Source organism: Podarcis liolepis (genome assembly GCF_965112155.1).
Source record: "Podarcis liolepis genome assembly, chromosome: 14".
Taxonomy (NCBI): domain Eukaryota; kingdom Metazoa; phylum Chordata; class Lepidosauria; order Squamata; family Lacertidae; genus Podarcis; species Podarcis liolepis.
Genome location: NC_139569.1, coordinates 44,953,205 through 44,981,159, shown reverse-complemented (window position 1 = coordinate 44,981,159; position 27,955 = coordinate 44,953,205). Strand labels below are relative to the sequence as shown.

Here is a 27,955-nt window from a genome sequence, read left to right as displayed (position 1 = left end):
TTCTCCCCTTCCCTAAATTGTCAACCACCTGAAGCACTTTGCTTAGCAGGTGTGCTTTACATTCTCCCAAATAAATTAGTAACACAATTTTCACGGATTATCTACTTTGGCCACAACTGAATTCTGGACCATTAGGTCCAGTCGCAGACGACTCTGGGGTTGCGCACTCATCTCACTCTATAGGCCGAGGGAGCCAGCGTTTGTCCGCAGACAGCTTCCGGGTCATGTGGCCAGCATGACTAAGCCACTTCTGGTGAACCAGAGCAGCGCACGGAAACGCAGTTTACCTTCCCGCCAGAACAGTACCTATTTATCTACTTGCACATTGACATGCTTTCAAACTGCTAGGTGGGCAGGAGCAGGGACCGAGCAACAGGAGCTCACCCCGGCACGGGGATTCAAACTGCTGACCTTCTGATCCTCAAGCCCTGGGCTCAGTGGTTTAGACCACAGCGCCACGGGCGCTTTGAGATCATCAACTCTCTCTGACCCCTAACCCACCCTCATTCTCCTCCCCCCCCCGCAAAAAAGGAAAAATACAGTAAGGTCCCATGAGACCTGCCTCATCAGCACCCCAGTTTAAAAAAGAGAATGCAATTAGGTCAGAATCAGCAGCCACATTCATAGCCAGATTTGTGTCAGCATCTTAGCCAAGGTACAACAGACTCAGATTCCAAAGTTCAGAGCTGGATGCGAACTATCTTTCCTTTCCACCTCCCTAAGGAGATGCTAATTATATACTTCTCTCCAAAGAACAAACCGAGATTAGCTGTATGCACCGCGGATTGGAACTATTAACTGCGGCAAAACAGTGTGTTTGAAAAAATATATCTGGGGAGTTGAAGTGGAAACCTGCATGCTGAATCTGTGCAAGATGATAATTATAATCATCACTCACACACACACACTGCTGTTCATCCCCTGGGGAAAACACACAGGTGTCCATAGAAAGGGGTAGCCAGGTGCAAAAGGCCTTTCAGCAGGTGAAATTCTTCTGCACAATCAATAAAGGTGCAGCTCTTTCTTCCCTTCCATCCTGCCCCCCTCTCCATACAGTGGCCATATATTGAGCTCAAGAGAGGAAACAGAAGACGAAGGGGGAAAGATATCTGGTGGGGGGGGGGATACCGATACAAGAGTGTGGAGTTAATTCACTTCACAACAAACTAACCCTCCCGGCTCTATGCTTTTCACACAGAATCTGTCCCACATCTTCCCACACATCTTTTCTATTTGTACTCCGAGAAACCCTTAGAGTATGTGTTTTTTATAAATTTTATTTAGTTTCTCCAGATTTTGAAATTTACAAAAAAAATTAACAAACAAACATAAAAAGAGAGCTCTGAAGAATCTCCACCCCTTTGTGGGTCCTTATATTCACCTTTCTCTCTTGAATCTTGTCTATTAATCCAAATCTATTAAATCTTCTTTATAACCAAAATTCAACATTAAACTGTAAGTGTTATTCCAATCCTACCAATAATTTTAATTGTTTACAATGGTTTTTAAGGTAAGTTACACATTAAGGTAAGTTACATATTTTTAAGGCAAGAAAGTATATACTTTCTCCATTCCTTATTACAATTTTAGTCTTCCTGATTTCTAATTCTTTCGGTCATTTTTGCCATTTTGGCATAGTCCATCAACTTAATCTGCCATTCTTCTCTGGTAGGGACCAGAGTGAGCTTTTTAGCAGGGGGTGAACAAAGCATGGAGGATTGTAGAATCCACAGAGCACATTTTACTGAGCTGTCCCAGTTACAACGATTTAAGACAGTATCTTATAACCCCATACTTACCCCAGCTCAGTTCCCGACAAAGAGGAAAGCAGACAGCATATCTGCTAAATAAGTCTTCTGGGAAAACAACTTTGTCAGTGGCTAAATTTCTTTTCCTGGCACTCAAGTGTCGAAAACGTATAACTGAATGCCTTGATGTGGGTTATCTGTGAGAGGTCTAGTACTGTGGCCCTACCTTATTTATGTACCCCTATGATGTTATAGTTTATAATTATTGTGTTTTATTTCTGACTATCGGTCGAATAAAGGATGATTGATTGATTGATTGTATCATATTGGCCTGAATATAATAAGCCTCACTTTTTCCCCAAATTCCGACCGTGAAAAGTTAAAGTGTGGCTTAAATTCGTGACCTTACATAAATGGGCTTTTATGATGTCGCTGCTGAAACAGACGTACGGTAAAACGGAACAAAAACATGTTTTATTGCTGATTTGCGAGCTTGAGACTGTTCATTTGCCATTTACAGGTGTGAGTGCCTGCGGAATTGTAGCAATTGAAGAGCAATTTGCAATTTTAGCGATTGTACGGTAACTTTTGTAGGCTTGCAAGATTGGGCTTAAATTGGCTCGGAGTTACAAGTCTACCAACCGCAGCAATTTTCAGCCTGTAACCCAATTCAAAGGGAGTGGCTTATATTCGGGTATTGTCTCCCCCCCCCCCCCCATGAATTTTAAAGATGCGGTTTATTTGCGGGTGCGGCTTACATTTGGACCAATACGGTATGTGTTGTGTTTCTCCTCACACAGCACTGTGACGTAGACTAGGCTGACAGAGACAGGAAATCCATTAACACACAGGAATTGCTGTGTTTGTTTTTCCTATTATAATTCTAGTATTTCTATCCCAGATTCTAAGGCTCCTTTTACAAAGCATTAGCCATTCCATTCTGGAACTGTGGCTTAAAAAAAAAAATCAACATACCGCTAAATGTTAAATGGCAGGGAAAAATGTACGTTGGAATGCCAACACACCAAATTCCATAGTATGGAATTACAATAAATTGCATTTTCAAAACTCTCGCAACTTTCCAGGTCGGCTGGGTTGCAAACATACGTTTTCTGTAAGCAAATAACATAGAAATAAATGCAAAACTTCCACTCGGTTTTGATAGGTTTCCAGAAGCGACTTTTGCATCGTGAGAAAGATCGCGTGAAATGTGGAAATTCTCAGATGAGGAAATGTCACCAAAATGGAATAAAGTACGGGAAGAAGCACCACGGACAGAATAATTGCCACACACAGGAAGAAGAAGGATATAGTTTGAGTTCCTCACTCATGGTTTAATAAATCATTTAATGTGCCAACACGAATAGAAGTTATTAATACTGCAGTTGTTGCACAAGGGATTATTATTATGACTGGAATGTAATGGAAGTTAATAAGATTTTGGAATGCAGAAATAAAGTGGTACCTCAGGTTAAGAACTTAATTCATTCTGGAAGTCCGTTCTTAACCTGAAGCTGTTCTTAACCTGAAGCACCACTTTAGCTAATGGGGACTCCTGCTGCCACCGCCCCACCGCCGCACAATTTCAGTCCTCATCCTGAAGCAAAGTTCTTAACCTGAGATACTATTTCTGGGTTAGCGGAGTCTTTAACCTGAAGCTTATGTAACCTGAAGTGTATGTAACCCGAGGTACCACTGTACAGCAAATAATCAAGCCATCAATTCTAACACGTGGGGGAGCCACCTTATCTAAATTATTTAATTTGGTATTTGAACTATTGTCATTAATAATTGTATTATAAATTGGTATTGTTATAATGTGGCCATTATTGGATTGCAATTGAAAACTAATAAAAATTATTATCAAAATGGAATAAAGTGCGGTCTGAATGCAGCCAGGAACTGAACCGGGGTCACCCAGCAAACTTCATGGCTTCCTGGAGCTTTGAACTTTGGCCTCCCAGGTCCTAGTCCCAACACTCAAACCACAATACCACACTGGCTTTCAGTCTGGGTTAAGTGTGACATACAATATCTGTAGTCCAGGGGTCAGCAACCTTTTTCAGCCGGGGGGTGGACTATATTTGGGGGGGGGAGAACGAATTCCTATGCCCCACAAATAACCCAGAGATGCATTTTAAATAAAAGCACACATTCTACTCATATAAAAACACACTGATTCCTGGACCACCCACAGGCCAGATTTAGAAGGCAATTGGGCCTCATCCAGCCCCTGAGCCTTAGGTTGCCTACCCCTGCTATTATCCATTGCCTGCAGACAGAAACCTATCATGCTATAGCCAGAAGTCCTGGGATGCTTTCATAGGAATCCACTTCTCCTGTTTACTCCACCCACCCCATAGATCATCCACTCTCGGTGTCAGAACTCATGGGGCCACTTATTTTGGCAGTCCCCTTTCCTGCTGCAGTCCTGCATGCATTGAAAAATGCATTGATAACCGCAACTTTATTTAAATGGTTTTGCTCGTGGCGTAACTTTGGACCACACATTTCTCAGGAGGCAACTCATTATGAGAACACAGTTGCGCCACCAGCCTGTTATGCAATGAGGCAAGCCCATGGCAAGGCAGCAGGCTGTACACACTTAATATGCACAGGGAGATAAGTAGGCACAGTACCTACTGAACTCATACAAAAGGTATTTTTGCCCAAGCTGCCAGTACATAGTGGCCCAACATCAAGCCCTGAAAGATTGCAGCTAGCAATGATCTCACTTGGCTAGCACCATTACGCTCAGGTTTATGAGACGGTTCCTTGCACCTTCCTCTAGAAATACCTTCACATCCTGGTTGTGGGCTTCTCCTAAGCACCTGATCAGCCACGGTGTGAAACAATATGAGGAACTAGGTGGGTCTTTGCCCTCACCCAGCAAAGCTTTTATTATTTTCTTGCGAAGGAGAAGACAAAATGTTTTGGTCCACCCAGATGTCTGAAATCATGATAGCTGCAAGATGTACTCTTGGCACCAAGGATGGTGACCAAAATACTTTATAAACAGCCTTTCTCAACCTTGGGTCCCCAGAAGCTTTTGTCCTACAATTCCCATCATCCCTGGTCACTGGTCCTGTGAACTAGGGATCATGGGAGTTGTAGGCCAGAAACATCTGGGGACCCAAGGTTGAGAAAGGCTGCTTTATAACAAACCCAAATAAACATTTGACATGAAAAGAAGAAGAAGAGTTTGGATTTGATATCCCACTTTATCACTACCCGAAGGAGTCTCAAAGCAGCTAACATTCTCCTTTCCCTTCCTCCCCCACAACAAACACTCTGTGAGGTGAGTGGGGCTGAGAGACTTCAGAGAGAAGTGTGACTGGCCCAAGGTCACCCAGCAGCTGCATGTGGAGGAGCGGAGACGCGAACCCGGTTCCCCAGATTACGAGTCTACCGCTCTTAACCACTACACCACACTGGCTCTCTGATGAGAAATACACTCATCAGAAAACTACATCCTCAAGCTGCCTCAAGGCCTGGCCTCTTTAGAGCTTGTGTGGAAGACCCAGGCAGGAACTGCTCCAGAACCTGGCAAAGTGGAACCTGCATAACCATGGACTGGACTCCCCAACATCACATCCTTATTTTCTTACTGCTTAACAAAACCTTCTGCCATAGGAGCCAACTCCTAGGGGATGAGGGGTCCTCACCCGCCCCCTGATAAAATATTTGAGAGGGCCACACACAAACACCCCAGGTTGATGGGTATTGCCATTCTTTCTTTCTTTTTCATGCTTTACTGAAGATCTCATATAACATATATAGCATATATGATGTGCATCATCTTGAATATACAAAAAGAAAACAACTGTATAAACAAAATCCATATACAAATAATATTCCACATATTTACAGAACTTAAACTTAGGTTGTATTTGTAGTATCTCTTCTATTCTTATCTAATTACTATCATAAGATTTAATGTCTTACCTGATTAGTAACATAGATTAAATGAAATAAACTAAAAATTTGACTTCCTATCATTTCCCGATGTATATTCTCATTCTAATAGTGAATGTACATATCATTATTATCATATTCTTTTTGTTTTTTCTAACACATTCCTACAGCAATTTGTACCTTTTGTCTTCCCACCCCCTCATATTTGTCTTTAAACAAGGGTCATTCAAACGCTGCCATAGATATTATGCTTCTGTTATTTTTTCGTAAATATTTCTTCTATTTATCCCATTTTTGAACAAATACTTGCCTAGAGTTGCCTCTCAAACTATTAGTCATTTTTGCCATTTCTACTTATTCCTGTAACTTACTTTGCCAATCTGATATAGTTGGGACATTTTGCCCTTTCCAGTTCATTGCTACCAGCATTCGAGCTGCGGCCACGGCATAAAGGAAGAGCTCTCTAAAAAAAATTGGTATATCATTGCCTGGAATACTTAACAGAAAGGCTTCTGGCTTTTTTAAGAATGTTAGCCCCATAATTTTTTTTCAGCTCTTCATAGAAGAGACACCAAAACTCTGATCTTTCTGCATGACCACCACATGTGGTACATGTCTCAATTGCTTTCCCCACACCTCCAACAGTTGTTCGCTATGTTTTTGTACATCTTTGAGAGCTTTGATGGTGTAAGATACCATCTATATTGCATCTTTAGCATATTTTCTTTGATGTTGTAACACGCAGTAAACTTCATAGTTGTATTCCAAAGACTTTCCCACCCACTCAGCAGTATAGGGCGCCCTATATCCTGGGCCCATCTGATCATAACTACCTTAACCTCTTCCTCCTTGACTTCTCAGTCAAGGAAGAGTCGGTACATCCTTGATATTATCTTAACGTTATTACAATGTTTACTTATTCCTTTTCAAATCTCGAGGGCTCATTAGCAAATCCATTCCTTTTATCCTGTCTAAAGTTCTCGTGGAGTTGATGATATTCTAGCCATCATGAGAGCTGATCTTTAATTTCCTCGTATTTTCTAATCTTAATTTGGCTACCATCTTCTATCAGTAGTGACTTATATGTTAGCCAGTTTCCTCTCATAGTTTTCTTCTTTACGGCCTTAGCCTCTAATGGAGATATCCATCGAGAGGTCTTAGGTTCCATCAGTCTTTTGTATTTTTCCCATACCTTAAATAAGGCATTTCTTACTACTATGTAAAGACCTGTAAAGGGGTAAAAGAGTATTGGGCAGTAATTAATAATGAAACCTTTATGCACTTTAGATTTATCATAATTTAGATACGCATACTAACCGTAGCTGTTGTTAGATGGGCATTGCCATTCGAATGATGTGCATGCACTGAGTCATATGATTGGTTATGCAAGGTATGGCTTACCTGCCCCCCCCCCAATATTTTATTCCACTCAAACCGGACTGAAAAACTGCATCTTACATCAACCTGCACCTGAAGCCTGAGAACTGTCTTTGCAAGAACGTACGTTCATTCATATTTACCCTGTAAAGGGGTAAAAGAGTATTGGGCAGTAATGAATTGAAAAAAAAGTCTAAAAGCACTTTTCAAAAAACAACCCAGAGTCCTTTTTGTTGTGGATAATTCAGACGGAAATTCCCAGGTGTTAAAAAAGGTTATTTATGTATGCTACTACTGCGGCCCGTGTTTTGTTAGCCCCAAAATGGAAAACGAGCTAGGTCCCACCTAAAGAAGAATGGCAACTTAAACTGATGGAATATGCACAGCTTGCAGATCTAACATATAGAATAAGAGAACAAGAAGAGCATAGGTTGAGAGAAGATTGGAAAATGTTTATTGAATATATGGGGGGAAATTGTGTACACTTGAAAACGTTGGCTGCATTAAGATAAATTCAACAGTGTAAATAAGTTTTGATGGATGTAATAATGGAATACTGAAGGGTTTAGTTTATGTAAAATATGCAGGGATTTGTGTTATGCAAAATGAACCATGGAAAGAGAAGGGAAATCATTGATATTTTAAGGTTGTTTAAATGAATACTCTAAATTATAAATTTTAATAAACACACACATATATATATGCACACAAAATGGGGGGAAAGAGAATTGCCTTTGTATAACAGTCTCCATAATGTAGCATCATAACATTGGGTGGTATTCAATGACGCATTATTCAAAATAGGCGGACCTAACTTAATTTCAAGGGTGTACTCCAAACAAAACTTAGTTGAACATCGGCCATCATCTCTGAAACACTCTCTACAACCTCCGTGTGTCCCCTGTGGGTAGCTTGAGGCTCCTCCGCTACTTTGAAAACCTGGCTCTAGAGCTGGTGACATGGGAAGTTGGGTACCATCCCTGCTGCATTCAGATCCGGTAGTTCCACCTCGTCCAGAGGCCCAGGATAGAGTCTCGTTAGGAGTCCAAAGTGGGATACATTTGGGGTGACTTTATTATGTTTTTGCTGTGCTGGAATCATAGTTCCTCAAATGCTTATGACTTTGTATGGCTTTGGTATATAAGACAGAGAAAGCTTGCCTTGTGGTCACCAAATTTTTCACCAAGGATTAATCTCCTGCTTGCATGGTTAGCTGTCATAGGTTTCTGTACTTCTCGGTATTCTTCATTTATTTTTCCTTTGGCTGGCATGTCTTGCATCCCAATCCTGCCATGCTGAGCTGGAACTGTAAGTTCTGGCATCAGACATCCAAAAAGTACGGTTGCTGGGGAAATCCTTAGAATATCTCAGCTTTCCCCTCACTGACAATATTGCTGAATTCAGAGAAAACAGCTTGGTTTCTCAGACATGCATGAAGCTCATCCCTGCATTCTCCTTGCTTCTGTCTGGTCTGGCATAACTTAAAGGTAAAGGTACCCCTGACTGTTAGGTACAGTCAAGGACGACTCTGGGGTTGCACACTCATCTCGCTTTACTGGCCGAGGGAGCCGGCATTTGTCTGCAGACAGTTTTTCCGGGTCATGTGGCCAGCTTGATTAAGCCGCTTCTGGCGAACCAGAACAGCAGACGGAAACGCCATTTACCTTCCCACTGGAGTGGTACCTATTTATCTACTTGCACTTTGACATGCTTTCGAACTACTAGGTGGCCAGGAGCTGGCACAAAACAACGGGAGATCACCCCATTGCAGGGATTTGAACCGCTAACCTTCTGATTGGCAAGCCCTAGGCTCTGTGGTATAGACCACAGTGCCACCCGTGTCCTGGCATTACTTATACATCTCAAAATCTATGTTCTTCGTTGGGCGATAGTACCTTGTCAGTGTATTCTTCCCTTTCATGTAACCATCACCATCTCCTGCAACTGGGAGGATGGTAAAGATGTCACACACTCTGTAGCATAGAGCAGAAGGAGAGCATATTCCATTGTGTTGCATTCCATTACCATAGCAAGGAACAAAATTTCCAGTCTCTGGCTCCATTCATCCCAACAGAGTCCTATGGTTGTGTAGGAATCATGAGCATCGGTTGAGGGAAAGTCAGAGGGAGCAGCCATAGGAGGTTTGGTTTTCTATTTTCCATCTTATACAAAGCAGGAAGACGAAAGGACATTTACACACCTATTTATACACATTTATACACACCTGTGTACCTGAAGGAGCGTCTCTACCCCCATCATTCAGCCCAGAAACTGAGGTCCCGCTCTGAGGGCCTTCTGGCGGTTCCCTCATTGCAAGAAGTGAAGTTACAGGGAACTAGGCAGGGGGCCTTCTCAGTAGTGGCACCCACCCTGTGGAACACCCTCCCATCAGATGTCAAGGAAATAAGCAGCTATCCTATTTTTAAAAAACATCTGAAGGCAGCCCTGTTTAGGGAAGTTTTTAATATTTAATGTATTGTTTTTAACACTCGATTGGGAGCTGCCCAGAGTGGCTGAGGAAACTCAGCCAGATGGGCGGGGTATAAACAATAAATTATTCTTATTATTATTAACTTATGAGCAGGTATATGGAGGCTTCTGTCTGTGAAGTAGACCTCAGCCAGCATCCCAAAATCCATGTGAGTTCGTAAGTCTCTTGTTGCCATATTCTTGGCACAAATGACAGTGACCAAAATACTTTGTTTATAACAAACATGAGGCATGAGAAAAAGCCCACCAGAAATCTACAAATTCAGCTGCTTCAGGGCCTAGTGTCTCTAGAGCTGGTGTGTAAGACCTAGTCTGTAACTGCTCCAGACCCTGGTGAACTGAAACACACATAAACCATGGACTGGACTCCCCAGCATTACAACAGCTGAGAACAGAACCTCTGAATTTCAATTTCTGGGGAGCAACAGCTGCTGGGGCAATTGGTTTCAAGCACTGATCGCAGGCTTCCTGGAGGCATCCAACTGGTCCCAGAGGGAAATACGTTTGACTAAGTGAGTCTTTGGTTTACGTTATCATGAGATAATAAGAGAAATGCATCCGTGTGGTCTTTGTGAGCAAATGAGAAGTGCTTGTTTCATAAATTCTTGGGCGTGACCCAGGAAAAGTGGCCCACTGTTACCTATGATCCATTTGCTCACAAAGAATCTGGGTTTGTGAGCACGGCAAAACAAGCAACTGAGTGCCTCTCACTCGCCTTCCTTGTTTTCAGATCTTGATTTGGTTCATACGCAAAGAATAAAGATCTTTTCCCCTGAAGACTGCCAACTTTTTAAGCTGGCAGGCTCTGCTATGATAAAGCACTTTAAGGAGAACCAGGTGTCTCTATTGTAGAGAACACACCCATACAAACAAGTAGGCAATCTTCAGAGAACAAAAAAGCTTTTCATAGTTCTTCTCAAATTGCAGCCAGGGCTGGCTTCGGCTGTTGGCCTCAATGGCAGTTTTCGAAACTCAGATATATAATCTAATTGCCAAATGGTACCTTGAACCTAGGTTGCAGTCACCACCACGAGATGTCTAAGTGCTGTGGCTTTTTTGTGCAACAGAGATGATGACAGTGAAGACGGTGATTCATTCCATTTCTATACCGCTTTATATTTTAAAGAACAAATCTCAAAGCGGTTTACAACACCTTAAAACATCAAATCAGACAATCCACAGTACAACAAATGCAAGCTTCAAGGAAAATTTTTCAGATCTTTCTCTTAAGTGACATTTTGTTTCCCAAAATTGTTTAACCACATCAGTTAACAAACATGCATACATATGCTATAATGTTATTGTTTTAGTTAAATAAATTGTCCTTAAGGAAATGATTGTTTTTCTCCTTCCAATAAAGTACAGCAGAAACGTTGTCCAAATATAAACAGTTAACTTATTCAACCTCACAATAATTTCATAATTATCTGTCTATGTATTTCTAATAGTATAACCAAATCAGTTAATTTTTGATATAACTGTACAGTAAAAAACTACAGTGGTGCCTCGCAAGACGAAATTAATTCGTTCCGCGAGTTTTTTCGTCTTGCGGTTTTTTTCGTCTTGCGAAGCACGGTGTCGGAAAAGTTTTGGAAAAGCTTCAAAAATCACCGAAGTCTTCAAAAACCTCAAAAAAGGCTACCACACCGCGTGCTATGAGTTGCTCCTCGAAGTCAAGTCGCAACTGTATTAACGGTTTTAAGAAAAAGGAAACAAACTTGCAAGACGTTTCCGTCTTGCGAAGCAAGCCCATAGGGAAAATCGTCTTGTGAAGCAACTCAAAAAACCAAAAACCCTTTCGTTTTGCGAGTTTTCCATCTTGCGAGGTACCACTGTACTCTGAAAATTTACTATTCCAAAAATGAAACCTTCATCTTGTTGTCAATATTAAGATTATACCAGCAAGAATCAGTCTTTCTGTAAAAATAAAAATAAAAATTGATTTAAATCAAGTCTTACTAGTGATTGAAATCGTGATTGAAATTGATTTGATTTGTAAATCAAATCCACCCTGTTTTAAAGCCACATTCCCTTTAACCTAATCAGGCAAGCAAGTGGGCAGCAGCAAGAACCATGAAGACGTAGGAGGCCCAGTGAGGTCATTGCCAAATCCTGGAGCCAGCACCAGTCCCCATTCTGCAGGTGCAAGAAGCCCCCATCTCTTAATTAAACTTCTGCCAATGTCATTAATTGCCAGGGCCAGCATCACCAGGCCAGTCTGGTCAGGAACCTACTGAGAGCCCATGTCCGAGCAGTAGCTCCCTGGACTAGCTCTTCCTCTACAGCTTGCCCACTCATCTCTTGCACCGAGAATCCTCAACCTGCACCTCCCTGCTACAATTCCCCACAGCCCATCCAGTTTAAAGCACCAAGCATTTCTTCCCCATTCTGAATGGTCCAGTTATTTTATCTTAAGTTCATAGCTGCCCACCCAGTGGAGCAGGCTCAAGGATCTTTTTGTCCCAGAGAACTCTAATTTTGATTTATTATGGCTTTGGCAAGACACCAGCTCGTTAGAAGGTTGGAAAGGAGGAAAGGAGATAAGTGCTGGAAAGTAAGCCAGGAGTTGTGGCCGGACGCTGGAGTGCTTTCGGTTTTGGAGAGGCAAAAGGGAGTTGTGGCGTACTTAGAAATGAGTTTTCGAAGGAGGGGCAATGTTGAAGAAAATTGATTAATTACAACATGAAGGAAAAGAAGAAGGTAAACAAGGGATGTTGGATTGAAAATAAGCGGTTTTGGTAAAAAGATTAACAAGAATATGTAAATATGGATTGATAATGGTGGAAAGGCAATTGATCCCCAGTTCAGTCTCTGGCATCTCCACATAGAAGAATGAGGTAGCATGAGATGGGGGAAGACCTCTGCCCAGGACTCTGGAGACTAGGGTTGGCGATATCTGGTTTTCGACATTGTGATATATCACCAGCTCAACATCTCAACAAAGCAATATATTATGACCGCATCATGATTTTTGTGGGCACCTGCTCGTGATTCACTGCTCCCTGCAGATGGCAGGGGAGAGCGGAGCTGACAGAGTTAACAGGGGCTGCAGAAATTTAGAGAAGCATTGGCCAGCTTCACGGATTTTCCTACATTGTACTTTTTTCCCCCCAGGGCAGGGCAATGCAACTTTACTCAGAATAGCATTATCAACGTAACACAACACAACACACACACAGTGCCAGGCTCCTGAGCAAATACGTACATTATGGTAAAAAATCAGCAGCCTTTTTCCCAGAAATGGCAATTCAACAACGGGAAATGTGATTTTTGCATAGTGTGCGGGCGCGCGCACACACCCACACACCATGTTTCGTGATGTATTGTCAGGTCAAAAATTATGAAACCGACACCACAATATTGACTCCAAACCAGTTTTGGACAATACAGTGGTACCTTGGTTGTCAAACTGACTCCCGAAAGTTTGAAAACCAAGGCACAGCTTCCGATTGGCTGCAGGAGCTTCCTGCACTCAATCGTAAGCCGTGGAAGCCATATCAGACGTTTGGCTTCCGAAAAATGTTCACAAACCGGAACACCCACTTGCAGGTTTGCGGCGTTTGGGATCTGATTTGTTCGGGAGCCAAGCCTTTTGAGTACCAAGGTACCACTGTATATCGATATATCCGCCAAGAAGCTGGAGGGGTGTGGGGGAGCTGCAAGGAGTGGAGGTTTCCCAGGGATGAAATTCCTGGCCCCTGGAATTCTCCCCAGGCAAAACCCTCCATGCTTTGCATCTTGAGCATTTTTGCCCGGCTCAAGTGCTCCTAGAATGCCTGTTGCTTGGCTGGAAGACAGAGGCAGCAAGAGTGTGCGTAGGAACTGCCTACTGTACAAAAGTGAAATTTTCAATTGTTGCTCTGCACGTTGTCTCTGCACCACCACCCAGCCACCAGAATGTGGCTTCAGAAGGCTGCTCAGAAGAGAATGTGGCTCTCTGGCTCAGAAAGGGTCCCCCACCCACCTCCGTTCCCCCCTCTTCTTTTTTACTAAAAACGAAGGCCAGGATAGACACCGTCATCACTTTGCTGAGCAAGGAGGAAAGGTGAAGGGAGGGTGTGGAGGGATGCTGAAAAAGAAGGCAAAACTCTTGCCCGTATTTCAACACGTGCAAAGTTCTCTGTGAGCGATCTCGAAACCTCGCTGCTTAGGTAAATAAAGACCTGTTCCTGTTTTTAGATGGGATTTTCCCAGAAGCACCAAAGGGGAGGGAGAAAGCAGCTGCTCTTCAGAACCAAACAAGAGGCTGCATGAGCCACAGGCCAAATCGCAAAAGGCTCAATATTTGCCAATTGCAGCCCGGGGTTATCTGGGGGCATCGAGAGTCACAAAGGCCAGGGATGGGGAGGAGATGTTTTCACCGCCTTCCTGCTTCCCACCCCAGCTACCCCTCAGCTCCTGAAGCAAGAAAACCTTTAAAAAAAACAACCCACCCATACAAAATCACCCGAGCCAGCAACCGTGAACTAGGAAGTCCTTTCTCAATGGAACTGTCACTTGTTGAGGACAGTCAACAAAATGACTGTCTAGCGTCACTTCAGCCCTCAGGAGCCTGCAGTCACGAGGCCTTGGCACAGATGAGGCCAGACTTCCTCCACATCAGCAACAAATTTAGACGGGGGGGTGTCATTCCTCATTACAAGCTAAAGTAGGCAAGGCCCTCACCATCAGCTGATTATTTGAGCTTGCAAAGGGCGATATATAGGGCTCAAAGAACTACAATTCACAGGGGGTTATGGTCTAAACCAGGGGTCTGCAACCTGTGGCTCTTTTACATCTTTGCTGCGGCTCCGGGGCGGATACTAGTGAGGGGAGGAGGCGCATTGTGCGCCCCAACACTCCTCACTGTGGCGGGCGCTGTACTGGCTGTGACGTCGCATGGGGGCGGTGCGTGCGTTAGTCACGCACCGTCCCAACATCACCTTCCCGCCCGCTGTCAGATCGTGGCTCCGGAGATATATTTGTTTTAAATGTCGCAATGGTTTTGCGGCTCCCAGTTGTTGTTTTTTCTTCGGAAACGGGTCCAAGTGGCTCTTTTTGTCTTAAAGGTTGCAGACCCCTGGTCTAAACCACTGAGCCTACGGCTTGCCGATCGGAAGCTTGGCAGTTTCAATCCCCGCAACGGGGTGAGCTCCCATTGCTCAGTCCCAGCTCCTGCCAACCTAGCAGTTCAAAAGCACGTCAAAGTGCAAGTAGATAAATAGGTACCGCTCCGGCGGGAAGGTAAACGAAGTTTCCGTGTGCTGCTCTGGTTTAGCCAGAAGCGGCTTAGTCATGCTGGCCACATGACCCGGAAAAACTGTCTGCGTCGGCTCCCTCGGCCAGTAAAGCAAAATGAGCGCCGCAACCCCAGAGTCGTTCGCGACTGGACTTAACTGTCAGGGGTCCTTTACCTTTTTATTCATTCATTTATATTTATTTCATGTATAACCCACCTTTCCTGCATGGAGCTCAGGCTAGCATGGAATTCCTTCCCCATTTTATCCTTCACAACAATGCTGTGAGGTAGTTTCAGCTGAGAGTGACTGACCCAAAACTGGAAAGAAGAAGAAGTCCCAGCAAAAGAAGAATGGATACAAAAACTTATGGGAAACGCAGAAATGGCAAAACTTACAGGGAAAAACAAGAAATCAAGATACTGTAACAAACATTTTATAAAGGAATGGAAATGGTTTGTTGAATATTTACAGAGAAATTGTAAACAGATAAGAAACTTGGCAGGATTATTGAAATAACCTGCAGCTTTATAATAGTGTATAAGCATAGATGAATAAATGAGCAAATTAAGTTAATTTGGAATATGCAGAAAATATTAAAAATTAATTTAAGGTACCGCAGAAAGAGGGGGAAGGAAGTCGAGTTTTGAAATGTTAAAATGGTTATAAAATTATTGAAATGTATAAAATTGAAAAGCATTTAAGAAAGAATGATAATAGAGAGATAGAGAATGACTGACCGAGGGTCACCTAGTGAGTTTTGTGGCTGAGCAGGGATTTCAACCCTGGAACTATGTAGAAGCAAACAGCAGGGCTGGGTGATTTGTGGTTTTCAACTTGATATATAACCAGTTAAAACATTGTGATATACTGATGAATCACAGTGTCTGCAATAAGGATGGAACTATGTAGAGCCATCGGCTGGTATCACGGTTCTTCCCACATTGTGATTTCTGCTTAGCACACAAACACGCATCATGCTTCATGATATATTGCCAGGTCATGTCCTGAGTGCAAGAGCACTCTCCCTACTGGTGTGGCCATATTATGGCTAGTGGTCGTTGATTCCCTTCTCCCCTATTAATTTATCTAATTGTCCTTTAGAGCCAATCCATTCAGGTTGGGGCCATCAATACATCTCTCAGGAGCAACAGCATATAACAATTTATGCATGCATGCATGCAATTTATAGCCAACCTTTCCTCCCAAATGAGCCCAGGGTGGCGAATGCATGCAATAATCATTATCATCATCATCATCATCATCATCATCATTTTTAAAAAACTAAAAACTTATAAAGACTTATTTTATGCCTAGTGCTCTTCAGCCATCAAATGCCTCAGTAAATAAGAATGCTTTGAAATGTCTTCTTAAAGCGAATAATGATACAGGCATACCTCACCGGAGGGGACATTCAACCAACAGGGAACCACCACTGAGAAGGCCCTGTCTGGGGGGTCAACGCCAACCAGGAAGCCCCCAGTGGCAGCGCCACCAACAAGGCCTACACACTCCAATCGTAGAATCTAACATGGTTGAAAATGCAGAAGGTACTCTTTTAGGTACAGTGGTGCCTCGCAAGACAAAATTAATTCATTCCGTTAATTTTTTCGTCTAGCGAATTTTTCGTCTTGCGAAGCACGGTTTCCCATAGGAATGCATTGAAAATCAATTACCGTATTTTTTGCACCATAACACTCACTTTTTTCCTCCTAAAAAGTAAGGGGAAATGTCTGTGCGTGTTATGGAGGGAATGCCTACGGGTGGCATGCCTGCGGATTTTCCTCCTCTAAAAACTACGTGCGTGTTTGGTCGGGTGCGTGTTATAGAGCGAAAAATACGGTAATGTGTTCCTATGGTCAAAAAAAGTCCAAAGAAAGCCAAATTTGGTACAACAAGACTTTATTAAGTGCTCTTTAAAGTCACACATACTGTAAAGAGCATTTCAAAATTCAAACCCAGATTTTTTTATAAAAAAAAAAGCAGAGTGGCCCAATGGTCACAGAAAATCATAAAAATGCAGAAAAAAACCACAAGCTTCCAGATTCTTGCAAACCCCTCCCCAACTGTTCCCCCAGCCACCCAGCACATAGAAATTCAAATCCAGATTTTTTTAAAAAAAACAGCAGAGTGGCCCAATGGTCACAGAAAATCATAAAAATGCAGGGGGGGGAACACAAGCTTCCAGATTCTTGCAAACCCCTTCCCAACACCAAGTCCTTGAATTCCAAACACCCCAACCCAAAATCCAACCCCCCCCAAAAAAAAGTTTTAAAAGCTTAACTTACCAAATGGCTGCAAAAGAAGTATTGGAAAAGCTTCAAAAATCACCAAAGTCTTTAAAAACCTCAAAAAAGGCTACTATGTACACTGCGTTCTATGAGTTGCTCCTCGAAGTCAAGTCGCAACTGTATTAACGGTGTTAAGAAAAAGGAAACAAACTTGCAAGACGTTTTCGTCTTGCGAAGCAAGCCCATAGGGAAATTCGTCTTGCGAAGCAGCTCAAAAACGGAAAACCCTTTCATCTAGCGGGTTTTCCGTCTTGCGAGGCATTCGTCTTGCGGGGCACCACTGTATATGGGGGTAAGCAGTTTAAAAATCAATAAACGGCTTAGTGGGGTTTTTTTCTTTAAAAAAAGAGGGGTGAAAAAGTTCTAAGGGAAAGAGAATTCAACATGTGGGGCCAAGTCTTTTAGACCACTGCACTGCTGGGGGTTGGACTAGATGACCTTTGTGGTCCCTTCCAACTCTACAATTCTATGATTTCTATGAAAAGCCCCCGTTTCTTATACCTGCTAGCTTATCAGCCTTAGTTGCCCTGGGCTGCTGCAGCCAACCTAGGACCCAAGTAGGTTGACAAAGGAAGTTATTGAGGGTGTGAGATCACTTAACAAGAGCAGCGAGACACCACAAGTTTCTGGGCAGATTGTGCCCCAAGTCTGTTTATTTTATTTATGAAAATACTTCTATATGACAATCTCATTAAAAACTATACACGTTTGCAACGACTGTACATACATGCCATAAAAACCACGTAAGAGCATCAGAGATCAGCAGCTGGCTATTACAGAAGAGGCTTTCCCAATTGTCTACGCAGGTTTGGCAGCATAGAGAAGTTTTCAGCAAACAAGGAAAAGTTAAAACAGAAGGCGCCCTGCTGAATCTCTGTTGAGTTTTCCACTGATGGCATTCAAGACTTGGACCTATTCAGAACAAGCGCGGTCAGGTGCAGGCAATGTTTCTCTGATGTTTGAAAGCCACACCGTGGCTTGGTGGCACTTTCAAAAGATTACGAGGCAGGCCACAGAAAGAGTCGGGGTTACACAGGAAGGATGAGGAAGCCATCGAGGGAGAAAGCCATTTTGTAAAATAAAACGCCCCCAGCCAGCCTTCTCAGAGGCATGTATCCAAAATAGGCTGATGTTAAACATTACAACGAAGTTTCAATCTTTTTTTCAGCCAGCCAGCCAGCCCAGCGACACTTGATGAACTATCTGGCACTCTTAAGCATGTTTACTGGGAAGTTCATGTCCCTCATTCTGTAGAATTTTCCTGGAAAATGAAACTTAGCATTGCAGACATATATTGTGTGTGTGTGTGTGTGTGTGTGTGTGTGTGAGAGAGAGAGAGAGAGAGAGAGAGAGAGAGAGAGAGAGAGAGAGAGAGAGAGTTTTTTTCTCGGCCCTAAACCAGAATTTTAGGAAGCCAGAAAGTGGGTACATAATGTAACTATGATGCCATTCTGTCAATGCCAAACGCAAAGCCTGTGGCTGCTCGAAATTACAGCTGCCATACATCCAGACATCACCAGTACTTCAATGGCGTAACTGACATCTGGGGGGAAATTTCTGAAAAGCTTTGTCCTGAATCTCAGGATAGTCAATCAAAAAGAAAACCTCAGCAACTTTGGGAAAGCGCAACAATTCTGGGATGTCCTGGTTTTTATTTTTCGAAATATGGCAACCCTATGTCCAGATTCCACAGCAGTACAGTGGTACCTCAGGTTACATATGCTTCAGGTTACATACGCTTCAGGTTACAGACTCCGCTAACCCAGAAATAGTACCTTGGGTTAAGAACTTTGCTTCAGGATGAGAACAGAAATCATACTCCGGCGGCGCAGCTGCAGCGGGGGGTCCCATTAGCTAAAGTGGTGCTTCAGGTTAAGAACAGTTTCAGGTTAAGAATGGACCTCTGGAACGAATTAAGTACTTAACCCGAGGTACCACTGTATGCGGTACGGTTAGACAGACAGCCGACAAGGCAGGGAGGCAGAAAGCCAGCATCTGGGGTGCACAACAGCCCCCTCTTAAACACCGCCACATGAGTGAACCAGAGATAGGAACCTCAGGACCCAGGGACAAATGCGGCCTTCCATACCTCTCCATCTGGCCCTTGGAGGTCTCCCAAACCGCACACTCCTTTTCCGCAAGCCAAATCCTTTGCCAGCCCCACTTTGCACCCTCCTCAAGTTTCTTTGTCTGGCTGGAATGTGTCCTTGCACTCTGATCATGCTTTCTGCTTGCCTGGATAGAGGGGAGTATTTAAGTGTGGGCGAAAACCAGCCTTTAAGAAATGTACTCCAAAGCCACTCTGTAGTACTTTGGAAAAATTTCAAGCCTTTTTCATTCCTAGTATACAAAGTGGTTGTGCACGTGTAATGGCAGCTGAGCCCATTTTTCTAATCAATCAGTGGAAAAAAGGTCACTCTTTTCATGGGGTTTTCCTCTAGAATGGATTATTTAAGGCACAGTTCTATTTTGCTTCTGTTCCTCCTAGTATTGGCAGTTGTGCAACAAACATACTGAAAATATTGTACGTGGATCTCAAACATGGCTTAGTTGCTCTACCCACATGCAAGGCAAAAGTCTGGATCCATTACTGTCATCACTTGGATTTTAATACCACATGGATGAAACTTTGCACTACCAAAATCATCTCCCCCCAAAAAATCATTGGTTCTGGTGGTGTTTTAAAGTTTGATTGTCACAACAGCAATATGACACAACTGATAGTTTTTTTAAAGGGGTGCAATTTAGCATTGCTGTGTTTGGGAAATCAGAACAACTCTGTTTGCATTTCCAAGAGCCAAAACTGGAAGTTTGTAAATGATGTTTAGGAATGGCTGTTCTACAATGAGGTTAGCATGAATAATCTATCAATCCTAATTTAAATGAACAGTTTAACAGACACAGTCCGTGTGTACAAAAAGTCATCTCAATGAGATTGATGATTGATGTAAACCATGCATTCAATCATAGAAAAAGCAGTGAGAAAGGATTTCATGGGAGGTTTTCAAGCAGCAGTTAGATGGCCATCTGTCGTGGATGCATTAGTCAAGATGCCTGGATTGTAAGGGGTTGGAGTAGATGATCCATGGGGTCTCTTCCAACTTTAGGAGTCTATCTGCACATTATTCCAAGAGGTCACCTCCTACAGGAATTTGCAAAGATCAAATTCCGCAAACATGCCTAGATTTACATTGTGGTAGAGCATATGGCTTTGCATATGCAAAAGGTCTCACAATTTATTCCTAGCATCTCCAAGCAGAAAAGGCTCCTGTCTGAAACCCTGGAGTCAGTAGCCGCTGCCAGTTTTGATCTAGATTATGGGTAAGCAAACTAAGGCCCGGCAGCCGGATCCGGCCCAAGCGCCTTCTAAATCTGGCCCACAGACAGTCCGGGAATCAGAGTGTTTTTACATAAGTAGAATGTGTGCTTTTATTTAAATTGCACCTCTGGGCTATTTGTGGGGCATAGGAATTTGTTCATTCCAACCCCCCCCCAAAAAAAATAGTCTGGTCCCCCACAAGCTCTGAGGGACAGTGGACTGACCCCCTGTTGAAAAAGTTTGCTGACGCAGATCTAGATGGACCAATGATCTGATCTGGCAGAAGATAGCTTCCTATAACCTGTGTGGTAAGCCTTTTATTGGGCAAGTGACTCCATCCTGAGCATCAGAAAGATTCAGAAGTTTGCCTCCTAGCTGCTGTTTGCTTGGGCCAGAATCCTCTGTCGAACACGGCCTTTGCCAGCCTAGTGCAGCCAAGATCTTTTTCTTGGACAACAAATCCCATCAGCACCAGCCAAGGGTCGGGAATGATGGGTGATGTAATCCAGCAAGAGCCAGGTTGGAGGAGGCTGGTCTAACAGGTTGTATCAGAGGTGTTGAAAGGAGAGCAGAGTTTTCTGCATGTAATGGGGAGGGGGGGTCCAAAGTTCCCCGGGAAGAAAGACTGATTGGTTAAACCACTCCAGGAATTGTAGCTCTGTAAAGGGACCAGGGGTCTCTTAGCAACTCTCAGCACCCTTGAACCACAAATCTCAGATTCCCTGGAGGAAGCAATGGCAGTGCAAAGTGATATAATACTGCTTTAAATGGGGTCCATGTGTCCATGCTGTGTGAAAACCTATGGCCAAACCCTTTTCCGTGGCATGTGTACCTGTATCAATCAGAGGGATTTGCTGTGCCAAAGTTTTAAGGTTTGTCCCATGCACGTGTTAAAAATATAGCAGGTACAGTGTCGACAGCTTATCCTTCACAAGATTTCAGTACAGTGGTAACTCAGGTTAAGAACTTAATTTGTTCTGGAGGTCCGTTCTTAACCTGAAACTATTCTTAACCTGAAGCACCACTTTAGCTAATGGGGCCTCCCGCTGCTGCCGGAGCACGATTTCTGTTCTCATCCTGAAGCAAAGTTCTTAACGTGAGGTACTACGGTATTTCTGGGCTAGCGGAGTCTGTAACCTGAAGCGTCTGTAACCCGAGGTACCACTGTAATACATTGCCTATCCACAAAGTCCAGCTTCCCATCACAGGCCTGAATAGTGAGACCTACCCACATTTTATAAACCCTGACCAAGCAAGCCAAAAAGTTTCAGTCTCAGAGAAACACACATTTGGTAAGGTTTTCTAGAAAGCCACCCGTCGCCTCATCATGCTGATTTTCAGTCTTACAAGAGCTGAGTACAACATAAATCGAAAATGCCTTCCTCCAGTTTCATGGCCATTCTGTTGCATATTATATAAACACAGGCGTACAACTTATAAAGCACTTTTTTAAAATTTAAAAAGACCTCCTTTGTCAGGGGAACTCTACCGGCTGGCAACTCCGTTAATGTTGCCTTGCTTGAGAGTTTCCTTTTGTCTCTGAACAACTGTGTTGTTCAATCCCAAACTAGATTAAGGTGCACACAGCATATCATCCATTTTACTTGAGGTTCCTCTTAACATCAAAGTGACAAAGTCTATATGGTACCAATGCTCACAAGCATTTCCAGGCTGCTAGAAACGTGCAACTCTCTTGCTGACTGTAGCTCACAATACTCCACCGGCATTGACAGAATGCACATAGCTAGGCATAACCATAGTCATAATTACTAGGGAGTCCAGAAGGATGTAACTACCACTGATGATAGGGGAATAACTCAAATACACCAAATACCACTGGCATAACATTCTGCCACGTTTGATATCCACTCATAGCCAAGCAGAAACATTACAAATAACACTGGTCGGATTTTTCCTGATGGGCCAACAAAGTTACCTGCCTTCTTTATCTGTAACCAGGCAGTGCTTCTGGTTATTATTAGTGACAATTTATTAGAGCTATTTTTATCCTTCCCTACATCCTCAGATCACTGTGCAGGTCACAATACAATCACTAAGTCATCAACGTCTCAGTTGAAAACACAGGTTGCAGGAGGCGACAGGTGGGGGCAATAAAATCAACCTACGATCTAGGAGGGGGTAGCTGCATCCAATGTCAGTCCTATCCATTAGGCCCTTTGAAATCAGCCAACAAAAGTAATTAAGATTTGTTAATTTCAATTAGTTGAATACAGCTGTGTGTGTGTATCACTCTAACAGCACAATCCTGTGCGTATTTTCTAATGAGCAGCACTTTTTTAAAGGGAAAAAGGTACAGTGGTGCCCCGCAAGACGAATGCCTCGCAAGACAGAAAACTCGCTAGACGAAAGAGTTTTCCGTTTTGGAGGTGCTTCACAAAACGAATCTCCTATGGGCTTGCTTCGCAAGACGAAAATGTATTGCGAGTTCCTGTGGGGTTTTTTTTCCTTCCCCCCCTTTTTCTAAGCCGCTTATCAGCTGATCCGATAAGCTGATAAGCCGCTAAAAGCCGCTAATAGCGCTAATCCGCTAATCCGTCAATGGGCTTGCTTCGCAAGACAAAAAAACCGCTAGATGAAGAGAATCACAGAACGGATTCTTTTCGTCTTGTGAGGCACCACTGTACCAGTACTCACTATGAAGTTGTCACAATAAGTGCCACACTTTTAACATGGGGCGGGGGGTACCCTTGAGTACTGCCAGAAAAAAGCACTGCTGATGAGTAAGCTTGCCTGTGTTCAACAGGGCTAACTTCCTAAGTGTGCCTAGGATGACAGCTATGACTTACCTGGGACAGCCCCATGGAACACAGAGAGAAAGTTCTGGTTAAATATTGTTATTGTTATCTATCTAGTGCCGTTAGAAACTACCAGTACTCTATTCCGAACTTTAAAAAATGGAAAGCGTAGTCCTGGAGGTCAACAAAAGAGGTTTAAAGATTCTCTCAAGGGAAATCTAAAAAAAGTAGTATATACACCGACAACTGGGAAACACTGGCCTACGAGCGCTCCAGTTGGAGAACAGCCTTTACCAAAGGTGTCATGGGTTTTGAAGACACTCGAACCCAGGACAAAAGGGAGAATCGTGCTAAGAGGAAGGCATGCTCACCGTGATCAACTCCCACCCGGAAACCAATATCCCCACTGTGGAAGGCCATGTGGATCCAGAATTGTCCTCCACAGTCACTTACAGACTCACTGTTAAAACCGTGTTCATGGAAGACAATCTTACTTGGCGACGAGGGATTGCCAAAGAAGAAGAGATGGTGCCATTAGTGTGAATGGTGCTTCCTAGAGTACAAGGGGGAGGGGGTCCCTGTCTCAGAGAGCTTACAATCCAAAATGTGACACAGGGAAAAGAAGCGCAAGGATAAGGACGCATAGGTTGGGGTAAACGGGCAAAGTGCGCTGGACAAAGGCCGTAGCTTAGCAGCACAGCACATGTCTTGGCATGCAAAAGATGGAAATCCGTGGACACTGAGCTGAGAATAATAAACCCAACTGAACTTGGCAAGTGGGGGCTACTTCCAAGTACACATGCATAGGGTCCCCCCCACACACAATATACTCCTTCAGAGGCATTAAATACCCAACCGAAACCAGTGGTGGAATTGAAGAACCTACGGCCTTTCAGCCGGTGGTTGTGCTATAGCTCCCCAACCATCAGTCATGCTGATGGGAGTTCAGCGGCATGTGGTCAGTGGACTAGGGTGCAGCAGTGGGTTCCGCAGGCTTAGGATAGAATGTCAAACAAGACTACAGCCATGAAATTGAAGCAAACCAGCAGCCAGAAGGGCCTGATCTTTATTGATTCAACAAAACTCGTTACAAGGGGGCAGTGGCGTAGCGTGGGTTGTCAGCACCCGGGGCAAGGCAAGTAATTTGCACCCTCTAACCCGTGGATTTGCGCCCCCTAACCCTAACCCCCAGATGTTGTGCCCGGTGCGGCCGGCCCCCCCTGCACCCCCCACGCTACGCCACTACAAGGGGGACTAGGCCCCCTAAATGTACCCCTGGCACCTCCTTTCCAAGCCTGGGAAACTTCTGCCTGGCTCAGGGAGGGAGTTGTGATGCTCCCTGCCCCCCAAATCGCCTTCACAAGCTGGCGCCTCTGGCCCTAACTGCCCCCCTACAACAAAAAATCGCCGCACATCACTGTGGGAGTTGGGGTCCAGCAACATCAGGAGGGAAGCACATTCTTCACCCCTGGTTTGGTGCAACTAAGAGACATCCTTTCACACACACACCCCCCTTTCTTTGTTGCCTGACTTTCTTACTTCATTCTGGGCATCCGCAGAGAAAACGGAGCCAAACTGTTCCTCCATGCCTCTGCTCCAAGCATCACACACTCACTCACACCAATGGCATTTCCTAAACTCTGCCCACTGAGCGCATTTGTGTACACGAGCACTATAGTTACCGCAAACACGAGCTTTCGGAACAGAGGCGGTGCCCACAGATCCGTTGCTGCAACGCATGGCTTTTCAACCGGCGCTGACCACGTGCCTGCAGAGCAGCAGTCTCCAGCCCCGGACATGTGCACGCATGCAAGCACTCCTATAAACCACACACACAACTTAGGCAATCCATAAATGGTCACGAAGGCCCTATCCAGAGCCTCAAGGCCCTTATATTTTCATAAGCACCCAACAAGAAACAGATGATCTTGTGGGAACAAGTTGTTGGGGTTTTCGTCAAAGGAAAAATCCCACCCTTTAGCAAATGAGAAGGGGGAGGGGGGAGAGAGAGAGAGAGAGAGAGAGAGAGAGAGAGAAGAGGAGGAGTGTCAGGATTGAAAAACACAACACACTTTTGTCAGCCCTCCTCTAGGGGGGTGGGATTATGTTACCTCCTCCTGCTGCTGAAAGAGAAAGCCCACGCTTTACTTACTTCCTTAGCTCTTGTAAGCAGGCAGCAAATCTGAGAAAAACCTCCTTGGGGGTTTGGGACCCAGAATTCTAGGCATGCTACCTCCACCCACCCCCCAGAACTTAAGCGCCCCCCCCCCAATGAAGCTTCCTCCACACAGCTAAAGACTGAAGCCTTAATTTTCCTAAATGCTCACGTCTTGGGGAAAACAGGACAGGGCACACACAAACAGAAAAATAACAGAGGAACAGAGTTCCTCCACTCATGTGCAGAGTGCTTTGCAACCAGCCTCTGTATTAGAGGTCTCCAAGGAAACCTAAGTGGTAGGCAACTCTTGATTTAAATAACAATTTAAAAATTGTGTTTTCTTTCTTTTAAACAAACTAGATTGCCCTGTGATTTAAAAAAATAAGCCAGCACAATCTCCTGCATGGTTCCAAGAGAATTCTGCTTGGTAGAGCGAGAACTGGTCCCTGGCATCCAACGTACGATCCCTTCTTGGGATCGAGTCCGCAAAGCGCGTTTGGGCACCCTTCCAAACGCACCAAGAGACTAAACAACGCTTGCTTGCTCTCCTCCTTCCTTCCTTCCTTCCTTCCTTCCTTCTTCTTCTTTTTTTTTTTTAAGGCTCTCTGTTTATCTTGGAGGAGACGCTTCTCCGCCAGACACCAACCCAAACACCCCCCTCCCCTCCGCACAGCTGAACACCTGGGTGCTTTTGGAAATGCGCCCTGGCCGCCTCCCCAGGCCAGCAAAGTGATGCAATCGCGATGCTTATCATTCCGGGTTTTGTTCTGGCTTACTTCTGTCTACATTGGGGAGGCCAGGTTAACAAAAGGCCGTTTCAGACGGGGGGCAGGCAGCCCTCCCCAACACACGCACGCGCGTATACCTCCTTCCCAAACCTCCGTGTTTACTCGCGAGTAGGACCCACGCAAACTCCACGGGGCTCCTACTCCCATCCTTTGACAGGGATGCAGCCCGGGGCTACCATCCTGACAAAGACTGACTTAATTTAGTGGGCGCAGCGGGGCTTACTCCCGAGTAAACATGCCTCCGGTAAGTTGCAAGGAGAGAGGGAAGGAGGGGAAGTCGTGTGTTTTCGTGTGTGTGTGATATCTCTCTGTCAGTATATGGAAACAAACAACCCTCTGACTTTTAGAAGGCAACATCTGAAGGCAACCCTGGTTCATGGGGGGGGGGGTATGTCTAATGTTTTACCATTTTTAATGTGCTCTAAGCCGCCCGGAGAGTGAAACCCAGCCAGATGGGCGGGGTATAAATAATAAAATTATTTATTTTCTGTGAACCGTCCTGAGACCTCCGGGTCTAGGGCGGTATATAAATTCAAATTATTATTATTAATAATAATAATAATGCCACGATCCCCCATGTATGAGCGAGTTGAGATTCCTTCATTGCTCGGCGTTGGACTAGATGAACCCGGGACCTCTTCCCAACTCTACAATTTTACGCTTCCAGCGCGCCTTCCAAGGGCTGGTTTGAGGCAGCCGCCGTTTCTCCATCGCTGGAAAGCGGGCTTAAATCTTGCGCGGAGAGGAGCCGATCTTACCTGGAGCTGCCGGGGTCGGACTCCGTCGCTCCCCGCAGGTAAGGCTGCCCCCCAGAAGCGCATCTTAGTCCCCCGGTAGGGTGGGGAATCGCTCCGGGAGGCTCCGGGCGGGGGAGCAAGTGGTAGCAGAGGACGAGATGGTTTCTCTATTTAAAAAAAGAAAAAAGAAATAGAAAAAGGCAGCCTCACAGGAGGTAAAAGTTGCAAACGCAGGGCGCACTCGGATCCGAGCCGGCCGAACGAACTCCGGGTGCCTAAAAGAGGCAGGCAGCAAATAGAGGATCCAGATCTGTAGCGAGCGCTGATCCGGACTGATTTCGCTTCTTCTCCTTTTATAAAAAGGGAAAACTCATATCCGACTTGCCCAGGCCTAAAAACTCTGTCTGGACTTCTTTTTCCCCGCCGTCCCCCGTTGGTTCTCCACGCGCCAACACACACACAAAAACACAAAACCACTTTGCAGAAAGGAAGCGACGAGAGCTTGATCCGGAGCCGCTGCTGCTGCTTCAGTCATCTGAAAGGGATCTCTGTGTGCGTGTGTCTCTCCGGTCCCTCCCCGCCTCGCGGGAGGAGGAAAGGAGCGAAGGGGAGTCCGGAGGGTGAGGGCGCGCGAGGGAGAAGGGAGGAGCCGAAGAGGCAGAAATGTGATGGCAACCTTCCGCGTAATCCGGATTCGGGACGAGCCGAGCCAATCGGATCCCACGCGGAGAGGTTGCATCAACAGGCGGAAAAGAAAGAGGCTAGAAAGTTCGCAAAGACAGAAAAGAAGCCAGTAAGATAAAGAGCATGCGCGTGGAGCCAAGTCCTTTGCATCATCATCATCATCTTATTCTTATTACCTTTTACCCTTTTTGAATTACTTGTTGCTCATTCAATTCCTTTCAACAAGGAGCTCATAGAATCATGGAGCTAGAAGGGGCATCATATTCTAGCCCAACCCCCAGAATGCAAGAATCACAGCTCAACTCGAAGGAACATACACAACAACCCTGCCAGGTAGCCAGTTCTTGGAATGGGAGAAAAAAGGCCCAGCTGTCTCCCCACCCTTTAGGTTTTGGAAAGCAGGAGCCAAGACTGTGATCCTAACCAGCTGGAAGTAGTGCTACTGAATTCAGTGGGGTCTGTGGGTTAAACCACAG

At 44.5% G+C, this 27,955-nt stretch overlaps 1 protein-coding gene across 2 annotated transcripts in view; it reads right to left on the bottom strand.

Moving 5' to 3' along the window:
• Positions 1 to 27,499, bottom strand: part of LOC310693450 (uncharacterized protein C15orf39 homolog) — a 42,370-nt gene extending 14,871 nt beyond the window's left edge. The window contains exon 1 of one of the 2 annotated variants that reach the window (XM_083475568.1): positions 26,817 to 27,499. The gene's annotated coding sequence lies outside the window, so the exon portion shown is untranslated. The remainder of the gene's footprint in view (positions 1 to 26,816) is intronic. The other variant, XM_083475567.1, reaches the window with a different exon arrangement.
• Between the last annotated feature and the right edge of the window lie 456 nt (positions 27,500 to 27,955).